This window comes from Pleurodeles waltl, chromosome 9 (genome assembly GCF_031143425.1).
Source record: "Pleurodeles waltl isolate 20211129_DDA chromosome 9, aPleWal1.hap1.20221129, whole genome shotgun sequence".
Lineage (NCBI taxonomy): Eukaryota > Metazoa > Chordata > Amphibia > Caudata > Salamandridae > Pleurodeles > Pleurodeles waltl.
The window spans coordinates 543,941,558-543,958,095 of NC_090448.1; positions in this window are offsets into that span (position 1 = coordinate 543,941,558).

Consider the following 16,538-nt stretch of genomic DNA (forward strand, 5'->3'; position numbering starts at 1 on the left):
CTGAAGGTGTGCTACGTGGTCCATCGGATACATGCAGTCTGCAGCTGGAGCAGCTGCAATGGACAATTAATTATCTTTGATTCCAATGGCCCTATCATTTATCAAATGCCTTTTGATTCTACCCTGACTCCAAAGAGGCACATGAATAAAATATGTTGCACACGTCATGTATAACATGCAGATAACAGATATCCTGCCTACCGTAAGTAGACTGTGGAAAAACGATGCACTGCAGTACAGGATATGGAATGGGATATATAGATTTTATTGAACACATTTGTCACAGAGTATCCCATCCACAAAACAAGAAATCACAGACACTTAATCCCACTTTACTTCCTGGCCTCGCCATCAAACACAAATTATTTCAATCAAACACATTTGCTTAGCAGTAAAGGAAGGAAACTTGACTTAGGGCCTGATTATCAGTACGGCAGGCCAAAGACCCCCATACTGACTTTGGTGATGTGACTGCCATGTCCTGTGGCGGTCCCACCGCCCAATTTGGATGGTGACGGTCGGATTGCCATCTCCTGACCCGCCACGGCTGTTAGAAAAGTGACAGAATATGGAGGTGGTGCCAGCAGTTACGGAAAGGCAGAGAAGGGGCCATGTTGTGGGCACAAAACTTGCCCCCTTGCTAGCACAGTCGGTATGCGCACTGTCTGCTGTGTCATTTGAAGTGCAATGAAGGGGTAGAATACATTGGTCAATGAAGGATATCTGGTTTTGGTTGGCAAATGCAATGGAACAGCTCTCATATTATTTTCCTGCCGTGCTGCACTGTCATCAAAACAGCTGGGATACTGAGTAATGTATATAACACAACATTGGGGGCCACCATAATCATGGCCACTCACTCATCATTTGAGCATGAACAAGAAATAGAAAACCTTCTCAACAAGCAAGCACAGAAGTAGCTTGCTTGGGTCTGCAAACTCTGCAGGGGCTGCATACGAGCCCGTGGTGGTGGTCGGACTGCCACATTATGATTCTGGCGGTTGGACCACCAGCACGTCACCACCAGGATCAGAGATAACAACGGGTTGGCGGCTGTGAAAGTTGTGGTCAGCAACGGTGGATGCTGAGTTTGGCACTGCTTTGCTGATCACAACTTTCCTTTCCACCAGGCTTTTATTGGCGGAGTCCCATCATGAAAAGGCTGTTGGAAAAGAAGTGTTAGGGCCAAAGGGGGCCCCTGCACTGCCCATGACCATGTACTGGACAGTGGACGGGACCCCTGTCAGCACCCTCGGAATGCGCACTGTCTGCCTTGGGGCACCGTTTGTGCAACAGCATTGGCCTCAGCTCCCTGGAGGAGCTGAGGCCAATGCCACTGCATTGCTTCTGCCAGCCAGCCCGCCAGAAACATCATATTATGGCGATGAGGAGACCACTGGCTTGGTGGCTGCCTCCCCATCGTGGTATTGAAGTTCAGGCAGTCCAACCTCCATCTCCTAATGAGACCCTACAATCATCACAGGGGAGTAACTAATCTATTGTCTTGGTCTTACAGTAACAGGGTATATAGGTTAGGGGAGAGGAAAGCGTAATAACAAAGCAGAAGAAAGCTACAGATTAATAAAACAGAATGAAGTTAGCTACAGAAACAAGAACTATAGAAAAAGGATGATGCAGGGAGGGACAACAAGAATTACCAAACATCAAATAGAATGAAGAGCATTTGAAAAAAATGACACATTATAAAAGAAACAAGGACAATTATTCTAATGGGGAGAGGTAAAGTTTTGAGAAATAAATAATATTAACAAGAACTTACTTGGGCCAGCAGAGTCATCAGCAGAGGCCGTGAAGCTAGTGTTGGCAGCGATACTTCCACCTGAGGTGGCACTTGTAGCGGCAGACTTGGCCTAACCCTCTTCTTGCCCTTGGGTGCTGATGTAAGAAATAAAGATAACAAAAATAGATTAGTAGTACATTTAGGGGGTCATTACAACATTGAAGGTAAAAGCCGCTTACCGCCATGCAGAAGACTGCCAACACAACCCAGCGGCCGCGGAATTCCGCCACAGCTATTATGACCCACATCTCGAAACCCAACAAAATTCAGACACCCACACAAGTCCGCAACACCAAAGGTCAGTGATTAATTGGCAAAAACAAAACCTCCACCGTCACGCCAACAGAAATACGCCCACGCTATCACGACGCATGAATCCACGCGGCGGTCTTTCAACCGCAGTGTTCCATTGGCGGTACATACCGCGGCGCTCAAAATACACACACATTGGACAATTCGAAATACACACACCTGATACACATACACACACCACACCCACACACCCAATACAATATAAAACACACACCCACAAACCCCTACGACCAAAAATTCCGAAAGAAGGCCAGAGAGAGACACCACCATCCACAAACTAGCAGCCACAGGCACTCAACACCATCACCCACACAACTTCCACGCACAAAACACCACACACCACTACATATCACCACACTTATCACCACACACACCACCCCACACATCACCCACACCACCGCATGGCACAGCAAAGACACCCCAGGTTCTCGGAGGAGGAGCTCAGGGTCATGGTGGAGGAAATCATCCGGGTAGAGCCACAGCTATTTGGATCCCAGGTGCAGCACACCTCCATAGCTAGGAAGATGGAGGTATGGCGAAGAATAGTCGACAGGGTCAACGCACTGGGACAGCACCCAAGAAATCGGGACGACATCAGGAAGAGGTGGAACGACCTACGGGGGAAGGTGCGTTCCGTGGTCTCAAGACACCACCTGGCGGTACAGCGGACTGGCGGCAGACCCCCACCTCCTCCCCCACAACTAACAACATGGGAGGAGCAGGTCTTGGCGATTCTGCATCCTGAGGGCCTCGCAGGAGTCGGTGGAGGAATGGACTCTGGTAAGTCAAACCTTTAACTATCATATCCCCCACCCTACCTGCATGCTATCACAGACCCCCACCCTCGCCCCCTCCCCTATCACTCCAACTCCTCACAAATGTACTAATAACAGAATCCACACATCCCAACACCAAGCCCTGCATGACACAACGAAGCATACACACCCATCACTAAAGCATGCCCACTGCACATACCCATAACACCCCCCTCAACCATCATCAGACAAGCCCCCACACAGGAATGCGAGCACTGGGGTACACGGTCACCCACCCATTGCACACCATGACACACACAAATGCAATAATCATGCTTTTACACCCCTGCAGGACCACTACCCAACGTCACCAGACAGGAGGGTCCAGACATCTCCACCCCACCCACAGAAGAGGCCCACAGTGATGACAGCAGCTCTGTCCAACTGGATCCAGATGACCAGCCCGGACCATTGTGGGCCTCGGGAAAGTCGGTTCCTCTCACACAGGCACAGCCCAACACAGACCTTCCACCCTCTGGTAACACCAGCACAGCACCCACCCAGCGGGCCCATACCTCCGTCCCCAGGAGACGTCAATCAGCTGTGTGTCCACCACTACAGGGAACCGAGGATAACCCACCACCCCAACAACAACAGGGACCTGGGGGCAGTGGCAGTGAGCACACGGTCCAGGGGACGGAGGCACAGGAACACAGGGGAACTGGGAGGGCTGCCGTGTGACAGGGGGCGGACAGGCCAAGGGAACCCACTCTCCACGAGGCCCTCTCCTCCATCATGGGAGCATACCACCACTCCCAGGAGACAATGGCAACGGAACTGGCCAAGTTTCAGGAGCCCCAGCGCATGCAGGAGGAACAGTATTTGGGGTTCAGGGAGGAACTCAGAACCATCAGCTACACCCTGGGCACCATCGTAGGGGTGCTGAAGGAAATACTTAACACCAGGAGGGACACTGTGGCACTACAAGGGGCCCTTGACACTAGCATGGATGATGAACTTCCCACCACCTCCGCCGGCGCTAGTGGACAGGTTGCACCGCCACAGGACCACCACACCAGCACCCCCCCCTGCAGATGGAGAACCACCCCGCAAGCAGTCCCTGAGATCCAGGAACAAGACAGAGCACGATGCCAAGATCCCCGCCAAGAAATGAGACCACCCTGATTGTCAAACCACTGTCCCACTTTGTAACCCTGTCTATATTGGAACTGCCCCAGCTCCACTTCCTATGCCCATATGGGCAATGCACCTGTGAGACTAATAGACTGGACTCTGCCATGGACATTCCTCCACCATCACCCCTCACCATTTTACAACCCCCTCCAATATTGAGCACTTCAATAAACACCCTTGAAGCACAAAACAATCTGGAGTCAGTCTGTGATTTCGAAATTGTGTATTAGCAATGACAGTGACAAAATGCTTTTTCAAATGTAATGTCAACATACCTGTGTCACACATCTCAAGTCCATGAGGACTCTAAGCAGATGACACACGTTGGAAATCACACCTGTGAAACCGTAAGGGAAAATGACAACTCAGTGACCATATACTGGTTGAAATCGACAGACAGGATAGAGGTAGAAGTGTTAAAGTACTTGTAGTAGGCAGGAATGTTTTCTCACCTGTGTGTCACTGGAAATATTGATGGATGACTGAGTCCCTGTTGTCAATGTCTTCTTCCTCTGCTTCCTCCTCATCACTGTCCACAGGCTCCACAGCTGCCACAACACCGCCATCTGGACCATCCTCCTGCAGAAAAGGCACCTGTCGTCGCAAAGCCAAGTTGTGATGCATACAGCAGGTCACGATGATCTGGCACACCTTCTTTGGTGAGTAGAATAGGGAACCACCTGTCATATGGAGGCACCTGAACCTGGCCTTCAGGAGGCCGAAGGTATGTTCGATCACCCTCCTAGTCCGCCCATGGGCCACATTGTAGCGTTCCTCTGCCCTGTTCCTGGGATTCCTCACTGGGGTCAGTAGCCTTGACAGGTTGGGGTAAGCAGAGTCCCCTAATAGCCACACCCGGTGCCTCTGGAGTTGACCCATCACATAAGGGATGATGCTATTCCGCAGGATGTAGGCGTCATGCACAGAGCCAGGGAACATAGCATTTACCTGGGAGATGTACTGGTCTGCCAAACATACCATCTGTACATTCATGGAATGATAACTCTTCCGGTTCCTGTACACCTGTTCACTCCTGTGGGGGGGACCAGAGCTACATGGGTCCCATCAATGGCACCTATGATGCTGGGGATATGTCCAAGGGCATAGAAGTCACCTTTCACTGTAGGAAATCCTCCACCTGAGGGAAAACGATATAGCTCTGCATGTGTTTCAGAAGGGCAGACAACACTCTGGACAACACGTTAGAAAACATAGGCTTGGACATCCCCGATGCCATGGCCACTGTTGTTTGAAATGACCCACTTGCAAGGAAATGGAGCACTGCTAGCACCTGCACTTGAGGGGGGATTCCTGTGGGATGGCGGATTGCTGACATCAGGTCAGGCTCCAACTGGGTACACAGTTCCTGGATTGTGGCACGGTCAAACCTGTAGGTGATGATCAAACTTCTTTCCTCCATTGTCGACAGGTCCACCAGCGGTCGGTACACCGGAGGATTCCGCCATCTCCTCACATGTCCCAGCGGACGGTGCCTATGAAGGACAACAGCGACCACAGAGTCAAACAACTCAGAGGTATGTACCCACAGTCTACACAGAACACCATTCATACACAAAATGTGGCCTGTATTTGTGTTGTGAGACAAGGCCTAGGTATGTGTGACGCAGTTGGTAATTAGGCCATGTGGGCCCCTGAAATGGCAGCTGCCTGACCTAAACTGGGACAATGGGATGTGAGGTAACTGTGCTGGCGTGGTACACCGTCGCGGTAGGCGGTTGAAGACCGCGGAGCAATGCTGCATTGGTTAACATTGGACCCTATGGGTCCCAGGAGCCAATAACGATGTACGCCGGCGGTGATGGTACGCACCGCCGCGGACGTGACCGCCGCGGACGTGACCGCCATTTTCTAGCTGTTGAATCACTCGATACCTGATCTTCGACAGGAGAGGACCTACACTGCAAGTGCTGCTGTGACCTCGGTCTGGAAGAGACAATGGCTCGTGCGTCTGGGGAAAGGGCCCCTGCCTTCACTGCAGAGGAGTTGGAGAAGCTCGTCGACGGGGTCCTCCCCCAGTGCACGCTACTCTACGGTCCTCCAGACCAATAGGTAAGTACACAGGGTGCATGTTGTATGGGCTATGCCTGTGTGGAGAGGGCTGGTTGTCAGAAGGAAAGGGACACAGTTCTGTGTGCATGAAGGACTGTGCATGCATGTGCCACATGGCAAGGTTAGGGATGTGGGCCACTCACCTTGACGGTGCAGTTGGTAATGACTTCTCTTCTTCCCCTGTACATGTCATGTAGGTCAGCGCCCACCAGAAGAAGGATATTTGGCGTGCCATCGCCAAGGACGTCCGGACCCTGGGGGTCCACCACAGACGGAGCACCCACTGCCAGAAAAGATGGGAGGACATTCGCCGCTGGAGTAAGAAGATGGCGGAGGCTCAGCTGTGGATGGCCTCCCAACGTGGGAGGGGTGCCCGTCGAACCATGACCCCCCTAATGTTCAGGATCCTGGCAGTGGCCTACCCTGAGTTGGATGGGCGCTTGAGGGCATCACAGCAGACACAAGGGAGTGAGTACACTATCATTCAGCGGACTTTGCGCGCAGTGAAGGTGTCTGGGTGAGGGAGGGGGGCTGTGGGTTTCCCTAGGCCAGGGCGAGTTCCGTAGGCTAGGCCCCTCCGTAAGGCAGGCCATGTGGCACCCCACACCACCTCTGTAGAGTGCCAAGTACAGGTATTCATGCCCCTGTGTCATCTATGTGTGCAGATGTCGTCCATAGGCTTGTAGGCCATTTCCCAGGAATTGCATCCGTAGAGCCCAACAGCGCGACATAGTGCAGGGGGCTGCTGTGTCTGTATTGTCCACCAACGGTAGCGGTAAGCCATGCACTCAACCTGTCTTTCTTCTGTCGTCCCCCCCCTTTTTGTGGTCTCCCTGTTCTTGTGTGCATTAGCATCATCAGGCGGAGGTACAGTGGCACCGGAGCACAAGGGAGTTGCATCCCACATGGCCATGGAAGGTCACACCACGGACTCAGAATACACCAGTGGGACGGAGGGCGAGGGGAGCACCACGGCAGTCACAGGATGTGCAACCAGCGACATGGAATCATCCTCCGATGGGAGCTCCCTTGTGGTGGCTGCAACATCTGTGCCCCCCACTTCTACAGGTACAGCCGCTGTCCCCCCCTACCAGCACCGCCCTCCCAGCAGCCCCTCAGCCTTCGCCCCGTGCCCACCCACCCAGGAGGGTGGTCATCACCTTCGCCCCAGGCACCTCAGCCCCTGCCCCTGTCACCTCTGCTGCCCTCAGTGAGGAGGACATTGACCTCCTCAGGTCCCTCACTGTTGGGCAGTCTACCATTTTGAATGCCATTCAGGGTGTAGAAAGGGAGTTGCATCACACAAATGCATTCCTGGAGGGCATTCATTCTGGTCAGGCTGCCCTTCATCGAACCCTGCAAACTCTGGCCTCAGCACTGATGGTAGCCATTGTCCCTGTGTCTAGCCTCCCCGTCCAACTTCCTCCACCCAGACCCAATCCCCTGTACCTCTGCCTATCCCAAGCACACCATCAGACCAGCCTGCACACACCTCACCACACAAGGGAAGCTCAGGCAAACATAAGCACCACACAACCCACAGGCACTCACGCAAGCATCACACACATACAGACACACCAACATCCACTGCCTCCACTGTGTCCCCCTCCTCCTCGTCTCCCTCCTCCCTCCCAGTCTCGTCTACACTCAACACCTGCATGCACTACCACTACAGCCACTACGTCCTGCACCAGGCACACCCACCACCACACCCCGCTCACGTGCACTCACCACCCCCACTACTATTTCCACGTCCCCTGTGTCCTCTCCCAGTGTGTCTGTGACGCCCCCTCCCAAGATACACAAACGCAGGCACACACCCACCAACAGCCATCCACCTCATGACAGCCTCCAGCCCATGCACCTGCACCCAAATCCACAAAAATGACACCTCCTACAACCACCACCTCTTCCTCCACTCCCAAACCCCCTCCAGCTACCTGTCCCAGTGTCTCCCAAAAACTTTTCCTGTCCCCCCCTAACCTATTTCCCCCTCCCCACGTCCAACTCATAGGTCCCGTACTAGCACCTCAGCCAAAAACTCTCCGGGACCAGTGGTGCCTGTTGTTACAGGTATGTGGAGTGCACCGGCGGGAGAGGGGGAAGACTCCAGCCAGCAAAGCCGCTCACAGGGGTCCCGGGGGGAGTGTCAACTCAGCTGTGACTCCTCCCAAGGTGGGGAAGGGGCAGAAGAAATCTCCAAAGTCTGTGAGGAGCAGCACGGCGGGGAAGACCGCCATCATCCCCGCTGCCCAGGAGGCCTCCGCCAGCCCCATCGTCACTGCCCAGGAGGCCACCACCAGCCTCATCGTCACTGCCCAGGAGGCCAGCGCCAGCCCCAGAGTCACTGCCCAGGAGGCCACCACCAGCCCCATCGTCACTGCCCAGGAGGCCAGCGCCAGCCCCAGAGTCACTGCCCAGGAGGCCACCGCCAGCCCCATCGTCACTGCCCAGGAGGCCACCGCCAGAGTCACTGCCCAGGAGGCCACTGCCAGCCTCATCGTCACTGCCCAGGAGGCCGGAGCCAGCCCCAGAGTCACTGCCCAGGAGGCCACCGCCAGCCCCATCGTCACTGCCCAGGAGGCCACCGCCAGAGTTACTGCCCAGGAGGCCACCGCCAGCCTCATTGTCACTGCCCAGGAGGCCAGCACCAGCCCCAGAGTCACTGCCCAGGAGGCCACCACCAGCCCCATCGTCACTGCCCAGGAGGCCAGCGCCAGCCCCAGAGTCACTGCCCAGGAGGTCACCACCAGCCCCAGCGTCACTGCCCAGGAGGCCACCGCCAGCCTCATCGTCACTGCCCAGATGGCCAGCGCCAGCCCCAGAGTCACTGCCCAGGAGGCCACCGCCAGCCCCATCGTCACTGCCCAGGAGGCCACCGCCAGCCCCAGAGTCACTGCCCAGGAGGCCACCACCAGCCCCATCGTCACTGCCCAGGAGGCCAGCGCCAGCCCCAGAGTCACTGCCCAGGAGGCCACCGCCAGCCCCATCGTCACTGCCCAGGAGGCCACCGCCAGAGTCACTGCCCAGGAGGCCACTGCCAGCCTCATCGTCACTGCCCAGGAGGCCGGAGCCAGCCCCAGAGTCACTGCCCAGGAGGCCACCGCCAGCCCCATCGTCACTGCCCAGGAGGCCACCGCCAGAGTTACTGCCCAGGAGGCCACCGCCAGCCTCATCGTCACTGCCCAGGAGGCCAGCACCAGCCCCAGAGTCACTGCCCAGGAGGCCACCACCAGCCCCATCGTCACTGCCCAGGAGGCCAGCGCCAGCCCCAGAGTCACTGCCCAGGAGGTCACCACCAGCCCCAGCGTCACTGCCCAGGAGGCCACCTCCAGCCTCATCGTCACTGCCCAGATGGCCAGCGCCAGCCCCAGAGTCACTGCCCAGGAAGCCACCGCCAGCCCCATCGTCACTGCCCAGGAGGCCACCGCCAGAGTCACTGCCCAGGAGGCCACCGTCAACCTCATCGTCACTGCCCAGGAGGCCACCGCCAGCCACAGCCCAGCTGGCCAGGAGGGCCCCGGAAGCCACAGCCCAGCTGACCCTTGAAGGACCACCAGCCACAGCCCTGCTGGGCAATGAAAGACCGCCTTGGCAAGGACCGCTAAACAGGGCAAAGACCGCCATGGAAAGCACCGCTGAACATGTCTGACACTGGCAACTCAAGCACCGCTGAACAGGCCAAGGACCGCTGAACAGGGCAAAGACAGCCATGGAAAGCACCGCTGAACAGGTCTGACACTGGCAACTCAAGCACCGCTGAACAGGCCAAGGACCGTTGAACAGGGCAAAGACCGCCATGGAAAGTACAGCTGAACAGGTCTGACACTGGCAACTCAAGCACCGCTGAACAGGCCAAGGACCTCTGAACAGGGCAAAGAGCGCCATGGAAAGCACCGCTAGCCCATTTGCGGCAGGGCCAGTGACGCAACTGGGACAGTTACAGGGTGTGTGCTGCACTCTGGGCACCAGTCCCCCTCCAGAACCAATGGAGAACAGCATCCACTCCGTCTGTCGTGCACAGGATGAAGCACTCTGGGCACCAGTCCCCCTCCAGATCCAGTGGAGAACAGCATCCACTCCGTCTGTCCTGCACAGGATGAAGCACTCTGGGCACCAGTCCCCCTCTAGAACCAGTGGAGAACAGCATCCACTCCGTCTGTCCTGCACAGGATGAAGCACTCTGGGCACCAGTCCCCCTCCAGAACCAGTGGAGACCTGCATCCACTTGAGAGACTGTGGCTTTGCACTCCCCAGGATGGTACAGTGGGTAACCCACCCACTGTAGAGACTTGTGAGACTGTGGCTTTGCACTCCCCAGGATTGAACAGTGGGCAACCCGCCCACTGTATAGACTTGAGAGACTGTGGCTTTGCACTCCCCAGGATACATCAATGGGCATGGAGCCCCCTCCTGGATCTGGCGTGGTGCACTCATCCAGCTGAGGTGCCCCCCCTTCCCTTCCCCCTGAGGTGCCTGTTGTATTTCGATCTGATGCCCCTGCAGTGTTCTCTCCGTTTGGATCGGGTATCTTGTGTGGGCCTCGCCCATGCATTTTTGGCCCAGTGGTCCACGGACTATGAATGGTGCAATACCTGCACTACTAATCGTGGTGCATATTTTGTTTATTGTGTATATATATATATGTATATATTTGCTTACTGTATTTTGATATATTACAATGGTTCCACTCATTTCCTTTTGTCTTTGCATTCTTCCGGGGGGGTTGGGGGGTGTTACTCTAATGTATAGATATGTATTGGTGTGTGTGTTGTAGTGGGTGAGGGTCGGGGTGGGGGTGTTGAGTGTGTGTGTCCCTGTGTTTTTGCCTCCCCCCTCCCCTATGTCATAGGTGCAGTACTCACTGTGGTCTTCACCGCCGGCATTGATGATCCTCGTAGAGGAGCAGGAAGACTAGCGCTGGCAGAATATGGAGTTCCGGCTCCATGGTGCCCTCCTTCCTTGTGGAGTGTGTAGAGGTGAGCGTTTTCCCTTTGAAATGGCTGTTTCCGCCGTGTTTTTATCCGCGGTGAATCCGCCCCGGAAAAGGTGGCGGATTGGTAGGTTGTGATACTGTGGGTGGTACATTGTCTTCCATCTGTCTGTTGGCGGTGACCGCTGCGCTGTTTGTTTATACCGCCGTGGCGGTCGGAGTGTTAAAGTGGCTGTCTTTGTTGGCGGTTTGCGCCACGGTCATAATTCCAATTATTTTACCGCCAGCCTGCTGGCGGTCTTACCGCCGCTTTAACACCGTCCGCCAGGGTTGTAATGACCACCTTAATCTCCTAGAAAATATTTTGACAGGCAAAGGCAAATGCAGTAACTCATTGACATTGTACTTTTCTAAATCAGATCACCTATATTAACGGGCTGACCTGTTCCTAATTTCCTAAGCCTTTCCTAAGCACTATTCTTAATTTCCTAAACTACCTTTGGAACTACTAAAGCATTGCAATGAATGATCTTTGCTTTGCAACCCCCCTTGATGGGCCAACTTAGTCGGTTTCCCTTCTCAATGCATAGATGCTTACATCACTTTGAGATTGCTTCGGACTGTGCAAGCCACATCAAAAGAAAGACACAGAGAACACCAACTCACTGATATCACTACTGCCAGAGTACCACTATCTTAGTGACAGGCAGAGGAGTCTGCATGACATCTTACCTAATCATCCCAAGAGAGCGCTGACAGCGACGAGCAGAACTAGTTAGCACCGAGCACCTGGCTTGCTCAAATTGGATCACATCATATTTGTAATGTTAAGTGAATGTAACTTATCTCTGAGTATGAGCAGCATGCTATTTAAAAAGAAAAATATTAACGTTGTAGGACACAAAAAAATATTACTAATTAGTATTCACCAAGCCCTATCACCTGGGCACCCAGCAGGTCGAGAAGGTCCTGCTCCTGAGTGAAGATGTCAACCCAGAGGTGCATCAGCTGCTGCTGTGTGTGCCAAACTCCGGTATGCCTGCTTGTGCATGGCGCACCCTCCCCCACAGCAGCCGATGCTCCTGCAGACCATACCCACTCCTGGGTCTGCTAGCTGCTGCTGCATGTAGGGGAGATGAAGCAGCACAAAAAACTAGTGCTGCCACCTCCTCCTCAGTGAAAATGGTGCAGGGCTGCCCCCTTGGCAGCGCCAGTGACCACAAGGTGTACAGTTAGCTCCACTGACATCGCTTCGCACATGCTCTGCCATGGCACTGGGTGGGAAGAAAAAAAAGACAGGAAAGAGGAGGAATGGAAAGGAAGAAATGAGGAAGTTGAGGAAAAACAAAAAAGGGACAAAAAGCCACAAAAAACTTTTTACAAAGATAAAGGCTAGATTAAAAAGTAGGATAACACCATGCACGGAACAGGAACAACAAGATGGCCGCATTCGACTGCATGGTGCTGTTTGTGCTCGCTCTACAACGCATAATGCGCTACTCACACCAATCAGCACAAATGGGGGGTGGGGGGGCTGAGCACAACTCCGCCCATTCAGGGAGTGAGACGGGGTTCTTGCAGAGTTTTTTGAGCACACCGCAGAATTCCACGTAGCAGAACTCTGTGAGCTCTGCCCAGGTTTTGAATGCAGAAATATATGGAGAGAATGCTTAAGACACAGAGCAAAAAGAAAAACATTTATGGAGAGATTTCTGTTATTTTGGTGAAAACCAAACCTGACTAAGGGCCTGATTTAGATCTCGGTGGAGGGGTTACTCCATCACAGCGGATCTAAATGGTATCTAAATACCATTGTTTTTTATGGTATTTAGATTTCAGCAGACAGGATATCCATCACGGGGGTGACAGAATAACCCAGATTTTGGCGGACAGCATATCCGTCAAAGTTGCGACAGAGTAGCCTCTCCGCTGAGATCTAAATCAGGCCCTAACTCTGTTATGACTAACCCTTTTCAGCTAACCTATTTCATCTAATTTTTCAGCTTTAATGACATACCCCAGACTGACAAATTTAACCTGATGAAAGGCCTTCTTGGTGAAATATGTTTTTTTCATGTTTGCCTTTTATCATCCTGTTGCTTGTTCCAGTGTTTTTTTCTAACGCCCACTTTCTATTTTCATTTGGGTGGTTGCCCCAAACTCCCACATCCTTTCTCATTGGGTTTTTAAGTGGTTGGTGTGGCTCATTTTGTTTTCCTCCTAATGCTCCTCCTTATATCACCTGTTCCCTTGCTCATGAGCCTTTTTTAAAAGAGAAGATTGGTGTGGTCTGCTGGATGTGTGTGGGAATAACATTCCAAATCCTTGAACAATATCCTCATTACCATTTCGGGAAACAGATGAAGGCATGGCTTTTTATGAATATATTTCTTATGGCTTGGCCCTTCTGTTGGCAATGTGGGCCCAGAGTTAGAAAACAGTGGCCAAGAAAGAGAGATAAAGGCAAGGGTAGGAAAAATGAATCACAGTAATCAGACTATGGAATGGGAACTGGTAAGCCCACAAATACATGTGTGCTCACAGAGAGAAGGCATTTCTCATGCGATGTGAAAGTTGTACACTTCCAATTCCGTCATTCAAAAATGGGTATAGTTATCAAGGTAGGATGTGTCAGAGATCATGGTCACTCTATTTGGATATCACTGCAGGAGGAACCTGAGATACATAATTGGTAGGAGGAATACATGACGATATGGCAGACGCGAACCGAGTGTGGACAGCATCGGTAGGGTACCAGGAGCTTGGTATTAGAAAGGACTGGTTGGTTGGAAAGATGAAACATGAGCCCCTGTAGGCCCTGCAGTGGAACCCAAAATGTAAGTTAGTAGAACAGACTAGGGGAAGAGGCTGGAGGTGCTGCTAGAGGAGGGTTCATAGCCATGGTGCCAAAGGCTAGAAAGGCGTTGAATGTTAAGATGCAGCTGCTAGATGTGCAGAGGATGACTAGGGTGTAAATCACAGCTTCCGCAACTCAGAGAGGGGAGCTGGGACTGGACTAACAAGATGGGATGCAGTACTGTGTGTGTAGCAAGGCAAAACAGATGAAAGGCCACCATATAGGGTATGTAGCTAATTTGACATAAAAAGGTTCTACACAGATAGGAATCAGTTGTTGTCCAAGCAAAGGGGTAGGGATGAGGGGAAAAGAAGGTGCCCTGAACTGAGCCTTTTCCTCTTTATTGATTCTCCTTTGGGTAGGTAATTGGATTCTCTTCATACCTACGCTTTTGGTATGTAAGACGCAGAATCCGCCAGTGTTATCCTGTAATATGCAATGTTCCTTTCTCAGGGCTTGAAATTGGTTCAATATTGTTTAGTTTAAGAGTTTATTGATATGTACCATTGGTTGTAAGGAACAATACTTGCAACTAATGACTGAACTGCTGGTGATTGATGTAATGTATGAACTGATTCTGCAGCTTGACCTAACTCAGTTGAACTGAGTAAGGTATGCTCATGAATCATTTGTTTAATGTGAAACTGACAATAAAAACATTGATAAAAAGTAGTATGCATTTTTTTGCAATGAGAAATTTGATAGTATACACAATAAAATGGGCTGTGAATGCATTACTTTGAGTTTTATTCTGCCTCTTTAATAACCTAATCATGTGTCAAACTTGGGGCCTGATAGGGAGTTTGGTGGATGGAATACTCCATCACATTTGTGATGGATATCCAATGCGCCATATTACAGGGTCATTATATCCCATGGGATTTGCAACCTCCGCCATGTTTATGGCAGAGTATCCCACACGCAAAACTCCAAATCAGGCTTTTAGACACGTGTCTGGGGTAATATGTGACTCCAAATAAAATCAGTCACATAACCACATTTCATGGGCAAGACAAAGGCCCAGATTTATCAAGGGCTTGTGTGTCATTTGCATCACGCAAGGCGACGCAAGGGAATGGAAGCCCTTAGTCAGATCTACTATCCATGCAGAGCCACCTTGCCTGGCACGGTATGGCATAGTAAATCTGGAGCAATGCAAGGGAGGGTAAGTCGTTGCCTTGCAGTAATCTACGTGGGGAAGCCATTCCACAGGTGGAATGTGGGGGGTTTACACGCATCCACTCATGGTTTTTCGCGCATTCCCCGATTTAACTAAGAATAGTAAACCTGGGAATGCATCAAAATGCTACCCCTTCCCAGGTTATTTCTCCTCGATATTACTTCTAAGAGGAATATGCATCTGTGGATTGATTTTGAGCAGGAAGGTGTCCTTTCATGCACACAAGCAATCTTGGCTGTAACGCAGCTGCCTCTGCACCATGACGCAACAGTGCCTGCATTGGTGGTTGGAAGCCACAAGTGCGCCGCACAGAGAGTAGGAATGCACCATATCTGAGTAATTATGGCGCATTCCTGTACCTCTCCATTTGACGCAGTGCAGCAAATTGTCTTACTGCGTTGTATTGACCCAACTGATAATAAATCTGGCCCTAAGTGTAATAACGCCCACTTAAGTGTAACAGCAGGTACATTTAGAATCAGCGAAGGTCGCATTTGTCAGATAAAATTCCTGTGATGAACTTTTATTGGCTGACAGCACCAGGAGAGACCAGAGGTTAGGTGAAAAGGGCCACTTGCACAGGGGAGCTAGGACGCCAGTTTAATGTATGTTTTCTTCTCCAGAATTTTCACTATGCTGAGAACTGGAGCATCGGTATCTTCAGAAGAGGGTTCTAATTACACGAAGTGGTTATATTTAAACTGGCATGCTGGGATAGTCCATCTGTGAAAGAGTCTGCACGCCACCCTGACATTCTCCAGTCAGCTAGCTCACCCACACCCGGCGCTCCTTCCCCTCTCGGTGCCCCAACGAAAGTTACTGGTGTTCTTGAGTTTGTAGATTAGCTGCATTGGAATATCAGGTGGAGCAGAGAATGCGTTGTTTGAAAGCACAAATATAGCAAGGTACAGTACTTGGAAGAAAATTCCTCAGCGGTTTCTGGCGGCGGAATTATTTAAAACCTGATAATGTCAACTCCTTTCCATGAATATTTGCTATCAAAGAAACTCCGAGAATATCTGGGTTTAAAGCTGCTGTGGCTTTTAGCTTTGAGAAGGTCAGGCCTCACACTGAAATCTAATGAATAGCAATGTGGGCCTTAATCCGTCGTTTCTGAAGTACAAAGGCCGAAGCACGAGGCTTTCTCTGTCCAAAACATACGCTGCAGGGCCTTTTGTGAGCTCTGAATGTAACTTTACTCACTGCAAGCGTGCAGAAAGAGATTACCAGATCACAGCAAAATGCGAACACGGTGTTTTTGCTCGTTGACGTGACAACTGGCTTTTGTTCAGAAAACTCTGTAGTTTTGCTTATGTTCACGGCATGATGGTTTGGTAGGTTAGCATGTCAACAGCATTTCCATACGCTGTACATTTCAGGATCAATGCTTTTATTAAATGGATGATAGCTCACAGTCACACAAACTATAATAATAT